This window comes from Juglans regia, chromosome 7 (assembly GCF_001411555.2).
Source record: "Juglans regia cultivar Chandler chromosome 7, Walnut 2.0, whole genome shotgun sequence".
Taxonomy (NCBI): Eukaryota; Viridiplantae; Streptophyta; class Magnoliopsida; order Fagales; family Juglandaceae; genus Juglans; species Juglans regia.
Window position 1 is genome coordinate 11,816,286 of NC_049907.1, and position 8,836 is coordinate 11,825,121.

Consider the following 8,836-nt stretch of genomic DNA (forward strand, 5'->3'; position numbering starts at 1 on the left):
GGCCATCCTTCTTTCAATAAGATTCAAACACTACAAAAGTTCATTCCTAATATAAATACCCTTTCAAATTTTACTTGTAATATATGTCCATTGGCAAAGCATAAAAGATTGTCATTCAATACTGGCCATTCCATCAAAATAAAGTCTCTGATTTGATTCACTGTGAAATTTGGGGTTCCTTTTTTTGTTGAATCTCTTACTGGTTTTCGCTATTTCCTTTCAATTGTTGATGATCACTCACGTTGTACTTGAGTATAACTGATGCAAAATAAATCTAATACTTGTTCTCTAGTTTAGTCATTTTTTAAACTCATAGACACAATTTGATATTCATATCAAAACTATAAGGACTGACAGAGGGGCTGAGTTTGATATGCCAGATTTTTATTCTTCTAGAGGAGTCTTACGCCAACAAACATGTATTGCTATACCTCAACAAAATGGTATAGTTGAACGTAAACACCATCATCTTTTAAATGTTGCTAGATCCCTTAGATTCCATGCCAATTTACCTCTTGTTTTGTAGAGTGAATGTGTTCTCATAGCAACTTACTTGATAAATCGAACATCCTCTCATCTGTTATCTGATAAAACACTATATGAAATTCTCTTCTCACAAACACCAAACTATTCTCATTTTAGAGTGTTTGGATATCCATGTTTTGCCTCCACATTATCTCACAATCATTCTAAATTTGCACCTAGAGCTCCTCCTTGTATTTTTCTTGGATATCCATATGGTACCAAGGGGTACAAACTTTATGTTTTAGAAACTAATGTCATTTTTTTGTCTAGAGATGTAACCTTCAAGAATCTGTATTTCCCTTCAAAACTAGTCATGATCTTTCCACTCAGTCAGTAGTCATAATAATTCCTCAAACAGATGACTTCATTCCTGTTGAAACACTCCGATTCTCCACAACTCAGAATTGTCAAAATACTCATTCAAACTCCACAAATGAACCCACAAATAACTCAATTCCAATTGATTCTCAGTCAAGCCCTAAATTCTGAGTCAAATTCTATTTCTTCATCTCCGCAGCCTAAAATTAGAAAATCCACCAAAACTCACAAAAATCCATCATATCTTGCAGATTATCATTGCAACTTAGCCAATACTGGAGAGGCCACTTCATCATCTAAATCCTTGAGTAAAGATCCTATTTCAGGTATTGATCCTATTTCAGGTTCTCAACATCCACTTTCTTCTGTTATATCATATTCCAACCTTTCTTCTTCTCACAAAGCTTTCACTATTTCCATTTCTTCTAAAAAATAACCAACATCTTTTCGACAAGCCATACAACATACTCAGTGGTGTGATGCCATGGCTAATGAAATTAAAGTCTTGGAAGATAACAAAACTTGGTCTAGAACTCACTTACCTCCCAACAAGCAAGCTATTGGATGTAAGTGGGTTTACAAGATTAAATATAACTCTAATGGTTCTGTTGAGAACAGGAAGGATATACACAACAGGAAGGACTTGACTACTTGGAAATATTCTCACAAGTTGCCAAGTTAGTAACTGTACGAGTACTCTTAGCCATTGCTGCATCCAAAAATTGGTCTTTACACTAACTGGATGTCAATAATGCATTCTTGCATGGAGACTTAGAAGATGAGGTGTACATGTCATTACCTCCTAGTTTCTACTGCAATACAAATGGAACTTCTGCTCAGGGCAAGTTTCTGCCTTCTGTTAAAGCTGATTCTACAAGCTCTCAATTTGTGTGCAGACTAAATAAATCTTAGTATGGTCTTAAGCAAGCCTCAAGACAATGGTTTTCAAAATTTTCCTCTGCATTGTTAGCCCATGGTTTTGTGTAGTCTTCAGCTGATCACACTTTATTCACTAGACAGAAAAATAATTCCTTTATTGCATTACTGGTTTATGTGAATGATATTATCATCACCAGTAATGAGGATGCTGCTGTAGCTGATTTGAAAAAGTTTCTTCATTCCCAATTCAAGCTCAAAGACCTTGGACCTTTGAAATACTTAGTCTTGAGATTGCTTGTTCCACAAAAGGCATAACCATTTCACAAAGGAAGTATGCTCTTGAAGTCTTATCTGATTGGTAAAAATTGTTAGCAAGCATTACGAAAGCATTGCATGTTTCCTTAGCACATTAGTTGGCTGACATTTTGACTAAGCCTCTTGGTTACAATTTTTTTCTCTAATATTCTCTCCAAGATGGATGTTATTAACATTTACACTACATCTTAAGAGGGAGTATTAAGTTGTAAGTCAAGGCTGATATAAGTCCAATAAGGTTACACGTGTAGAAGTTAGTTACATTAGTTAGTTATCAATGTCTGTATATAAATAGAGGTCTGATTCATGTGAAAGCACTCTCAAGAAATATGATACAAGTTCATCATTTTCTCTCTATTTTCCTGCTATACTTTTCTTTTATTCTTGTTTTGATAAAGTAAAGTCAGATACGTAAAAGAGAAATGTGAAATGGATATAAAGCTGACATCTTATCAACCACTCCCAGAATGTTTCAATAAATAGGGTTTCCCTACCAAACACTATGAGTGGGCTCTTGAGAGGCTTCTTCTACCTTGATCCTGAAAACTCCAGAGACATCGTTTTCTTCCTCTACATAAGAGGTTTTCTTCCTCTACATAAGAGGGTTCTCAGCCTCCATTGTGCTTCCCATATTATACTGAGAGATACGTGAAGTAATGAGAGACTACACAAATCACCAAGCAAAGTGAATTTTCCCTCCAAATATCATGTAAACATAAGCTTTTATGTCAAATCACGTAAATCTGTGTATCTTTCATTTATATTTCGCTAATTATTTACTTTTATGAATGAACGCAAGTACATCATACCGATGCTCGAGCCACTCTCATGGGACTATCGTAGGTGAAGGATGACTCCTTCCTTTCCGGCCCATAAAAAAAAATATGTCAAAGCAGATTAGTTTGGGTACTGAGAATGAGGTATTATCAAAATACTTCACTACCATTCATTATTTTGTTATTACTTTTCATCTACTTTTCACTTTTATTCATTACAATTTAATATTCTATCATTATTTTTTTACTATTATTCACATAATACTTGAGAATAGTTCATTACTAAAACTATATCGTAGGTCTTGTATATTCACTTATGAAAAAATGATAAACTTATAATTCTTTATATAAGTCTATTTCGAATATAAGGTAATTATGTGTAATTGAAATTATTTAAATGAAATGAAATAAATATTAAAAAAAAAAACTATAAACGTATCACTCGCCATTCCTTTTGTTTTTCCTTTCGCAATAGCAGCTGTGAAATTTGAATTAAACATTAGGTCTCGAAAGTAATAAACCTATCAACCACAATGATTAGTAACTAAGCAGAAAGGTCAAAGGTGTTACCAATATATATAGGTGCTTCGAGTTTCTTCAGCATTTATTAAACAGCCATCTATTTAAAAACCAAACGCCACATTTCTAAGTTGTCAAAACACCAATTTATAATTTTTTTATTTTATTTGAGTAATGTTAAACACACTTTTAAAATGTATAAATTCTGTATTTTTTTTTCTAAAAAAATAGATAAATTTGTGATCTATATGAAAAAATTATCCAATTTTTATGAGAGTAGTGCTACATGTATTTATAATTTTATTTACAAGACTAATTTTATTAGTTTTTTTTTAATTTATTTTTAATTTTGACTTTGAGATTTTATAATTCTCAATATATCAATAATTGACACGTGAAAAAGTAAGTTTTTTTATAAATTTTTCTTTAAGTATATTTAGCATTTTCTTTTTACAAAAAGAGTACATGAGATTTATACACAATAAGACTATTAAGTACAAATCCCTGAAAAATGCTCCATTCTCTCTGCCTTAGGTGAGACCACTCCCCTCCCGCCTTAAATCATTGTGGAAAATATATATGTCAGCTAACAAAGGATATATTAATGCATGTTTTGACATTTTACTCGATCTTTTATCTTTATATCTTCCTAACCATCATTTATAAGCATTTATTGGATAATTTCTTCTAAATTATTTACATCTTGTTCTATAAAAATTTAAAAAAAAAAATGACTACTTACACATTAAGATACCAAAATTAGGTAATTTGCACACCCAATCAAGTTTCGGCCATTAAAACTGATGAGAAATAGAACATTAGATAGTTTATGATGTATATTTACTTTTTTAAATAATTTATGGTCTAAATTGAAAAAACAATGGTGGTTTGAGGGTACCAATGCAATTTCCCTTAAGTTATAATTTAATATGTTGCTCCCACTATATGCATAAAATGAAAAAAAGTTCAGGTTTTTCTAAGGCGGGAATCATTGTGTGAGTGCACACACATAATAGGTCTCAACTTTTTTAAATTTATAACCAATTTTAATATCAAGTGTTGAACAACCTTTTCTCAAACCTATTTCTCGTTCTCCTCTCTAATTCATACAAAATCCTCATCCTCTTTGTCTGATTGGCGGAGAGGAATGAGTTCTTTACATTTTCTTTCTCTTTTCTTTGTTATTAGGTTTGTTTTATGGGTAATGTTGGGGGTAAATATTTCAGCCCAAGACGCACCAAGCCATAAAGCCATCAAAGGAAGCAAAAGTTAAGAGAAGAAAGTAAGTCAGACACGCAAAGAAGGAAGTGACATAAAACTAAACTTCTCGCCAACTACTGACAGGGCTTCACTAAAAGAGGATTTGATTAGATGAGAAAATTGGGAGCTCGAAAGAAAATGGATCATCATCTTTAATCTTATGACAAGAGCTCCAGAGAGATTATTTTCTCCAAGCCAAAATGGGTTATGGACCCCTATTGTATAATGAGGTACAAGAGACTATGAAAGACCGTAAAATTCTCCTATTATAGTAAATTTTCCCTTCAAACGACACATGGATGTAAGCTCTGTGCTGAATCACATGGATAATATTTTTCTATTTACTGCTATAGATGTCCGTACAAGCACCGTAATGACGCCTCGAATTGCCACCATGGGCTTCAGACCACTTTGTTGAGGCCTAAATAATCTTTGTGGGCTGTGAATGACTCTTTCTCTCATCTTGCTTGTTGAGGTAATTTACGCATTAATAGTTGACACAGTCTGTGAGATCAACTTATTATCTACATTGAAAGAGGGAGAAGGAGGATTTCCTAGCTTCTGAAGTCATTTCAAATGAACAGATAAGATTCCCCCTCACATTTGCATCTGTCATTATTTTTATGTTATTACTTTAGATAACACTGTCATAGTAGATTTTTCCTCCAAATGACCCATAGATGTAGGTTTTGTGCTGAATCATGTAAATCCATGCGTTTCATTCTCTGTTTATATTTCCTATAATTTTTTTATATTTACCATTATAGATGTCTATACAGGCACCGTAATGACGCCTCGAACCGCCACCATGTTCAGACCACTTCGTTAAGGCCTAAATCATCTCTATGTGGTGGAAATGACTCTTTCTTCCATCCAGCTTGTTGAGGTATTTTACGCATTAATAGTTGATGCAGTCTGTGGGATCAACTTGTTAGCTATCTTGAAAGAGGGAGAAGGATGACTTCCTAACTTTTGAAGTAATTTTCGAATGAGCAGATAAAATTTTCCCTCACATTTTCATTTGTTATTATTTTTATCTTATTACTTTGGATAACACTGTTAAAAAAAAACTTGACAGAATGGGTGAGAGAGATGTTCCTTGCCCATACAGTTAAGTACGCAGTGTGATGAACATTTCCTCGCCCATACATTAAATGCATTGTGCACTTAAGTACGTTGTGCATATCACACATACACCCAACTCATGCATATACATAGCATGCACTCTACACTTGTGATGTGCATAGAACACATGGGGCATGCATGCCATGCATGAGCTAAATGCCACACACGTAAGGAATCCATTATGCATGTCGGGCACTATGGGTGTAACGGGTGCACCCCACCATGCACTTAGTGACTCTCGTTGGTGGCCATTGGAGCGGCAGGTTGCCAGGCCTGATATCCAGATAGGAACGATGGTGTCTTCCAACTATTCCCCACCGCCATGGGGTGTTGTGCATGCAATACACAATACATAAGGAAGGTGCACGCCGATGTGCACCTTAGAGCATCCCCATCCGGTTCTGAATCTCTTCCCCATCCCTATAATTTAGGGATTATTTTAGGGTTTTGGAGAAAAACCCGCTCCGTCCTAATCCCCATTTTGCGGTTTGTTTATACGGTCTCTACAATCGTTCTCCATATATAGGGAACTACTGTACATCTGCATCTCTACTTGGTTGTTCTTCGTCCCGTGAAAACCCTCTCCATCAGTGTGCCCCTCCCTCGCAACACCAACGAATGCAGTACACACCTCCATCGGCATTCCTGTAAGTTTTTAACTTTAGTTTCAAGAAATCAAAACCGTTTCTCATTTTCCCTTATTTTCTTGGAATATCTCTCTCCTTCTATGTTTCTCTCTTCCCATTTTTCTTCCTCCCGACGCCATGATCTAGGTAAGCATACCGATGGAGAGCAACTCTGTCTCTGGCTCGGTGATGTTTTCGTTGTTTGGCTGCCGAGAAAGTGCCGAGCTCACTTTCACTGTTATGCATTTTGGTTTTGATTTTTGTCACTCAGATTCAGTTTATGATTTTGGGGTTTTTAGAGGAAACCGCTTCGTCAATTTTATTCTTGAGTTGCCATTGATTTCTCTGTGTTATTTTGGCTCTCTTCGCTGTTTGGCTGCTGAGAAACACCATGGAAAAAAGCCTACTGTTTGATTTGCAATTTTTCTCGGTAGTCACTCTCGTTTGGATTGAGGTTTTGGGCTTTGTTGAGGAAACCGATTGAAATTGCCTATGACATGCATTGCCATTGATTTCTCTGTATTTTTTTGGCTCTCTCGAGTTGTTTGACTGTCGAGAAAGTAATGGAAAATTAGTTTCTGTTTTTTTTTTAATTATTCTGTTTCTCTCATTGCTGTGTTGATTGTTGGTTGTGTTTACTGTTGAAATGCTGAGAATTTCAAGAAAAAATTCACACAGATTTTAGGGGTTTTTGGTTTTTGGTGGAGTTTGTGGTTATGAAATGTGTGGGTTTTTGGTTTTGAGGAGAATTTGGTGGAGTTTTTGGTTATAAAATTTGTGGCGTTATTGGTTTTTGAGGAGAATTTGGTAGAGTTTGTGATTATGGAATTTGTGGGATTATTGGTTTTGAGGAGAATTTGGTGGATGAAGTAGTTATGGAATTTGTGGGGTTATTAGTTTTGAGACCATTTTGGTGGAGTTTGAAATCACTATGGAATGTGATTTATCATTGTTTGTAGTTATTTATTCATTAATTTTTTGTTTTGTTGGGTCCTTTGCAGTGTTTCATATCTCTCGGGGAAGAGGGTTGTTATTAGGCTGTGATGATGGTGTTATAGTGATGCAGAACTTCAAAAAAAGTTACCGTTTGAGAAAAGACAAAAAACATTACCGTTGGAGGCAGGACTTTAAGATATTACCGTTTGAGATAGGCGTTCAAAATGTTACCAATAGAAAATGCACATATTAAAAACAATTACTATTTTTATAATACAGATTTCGGTTTGAAAAATAATACTGTATTCGGTAGTCAAAATCGTATTGGTATTTAGTAGAATGTGAAATTTGAAAAGAAGGAAGATAATAAGACAAAATAGTTAGTAGTTAAGATTGTAAATAGAAGTGTGAGAAAAAAATAATAAAGAAATATTATTTAATAAAATAGAGATGGTGATGAGGAATGAGATGTAGAAAGTTTTTGAAAGATGAGTAAAATTTAGAGAAAAGTTTTAGGGAATGTACTTTTTAGTTAAATTATAGGGAATTTTATGAGGAACCGGATGTGGATGCTTTTAGAGTACCACAGACCAATTGCTCATGGCCACCACCGGCCACTGTCATACCATTGGTGCTTTCTGTCCCTGCCAGGGTGGTCCCCGACCACGGTGGCCATGCACAGTGCATGCAGTGGGTGCACGTTGTTGTGAGCCCCAAGGAGCCTACGGGCATCCATGACCAAGAAAATGCCACCACCAACCACCCTCAGGATTGCCGGCATTTTCTATCTCCGGCAATGTGGTCCTTAACGACAAAATCTCCTCTGCTGCAAAACTCCTTGCCACTATCACGAAGATAGCCACAGGAGCTTCTCAACATCAATGCCACCACATGTCTGTGACGTTCAACTCGACCGTGAGCATATGGAGCCACTGACAGCTTCCACCAAGCTCATTGACATTCTCTGTAGCTGGCCACCCTCGCGATAGACAACAAGTCTAGCCAGAGATGCTAGCTCGCCACCCTCGTGGAGGATAACGAGTTGCTCGCCAACTCAGCCCAATCGTGATCCCAGCGAGGGTGCCAACGACTACCACGTGGATTGCTCGTGCTTTCTGTTGCTATCAAGGTGGTCCTCAACCACGGAGGCCGTGCACGGTGTGGGCAATGTGTGCACGTTGTCGTGCACCCAAAGGAGCCTTTCCTTGTGACATCTGTGGGCTGGCGGGGCCACCACCAACTGCCACCAAGATAGCCAGCGGTTTCTATCACTAGTGAGGTGTCCCTCGACTACAACTTCCTTGGCTACAATGGGTTGCTCGACCACAGCAGATTTGCTCAGCCATATCCACTCCTCACTACCATCGAGCTTGTTGGCGTTTTCTGTAGCTCACTACCCTCATGGTGGGCAATGGGACCCCAACAACTCGCCGCATAGGAAACAACCTTGGGAGACGTAGCACCACTGCAACCCATGGTCGTGCAACCATTTCGCCATGGTAGGCCGGCCACGTGCACCTTAGGGGAACATGCAACTTGCACCACCTTCCTCGGCCT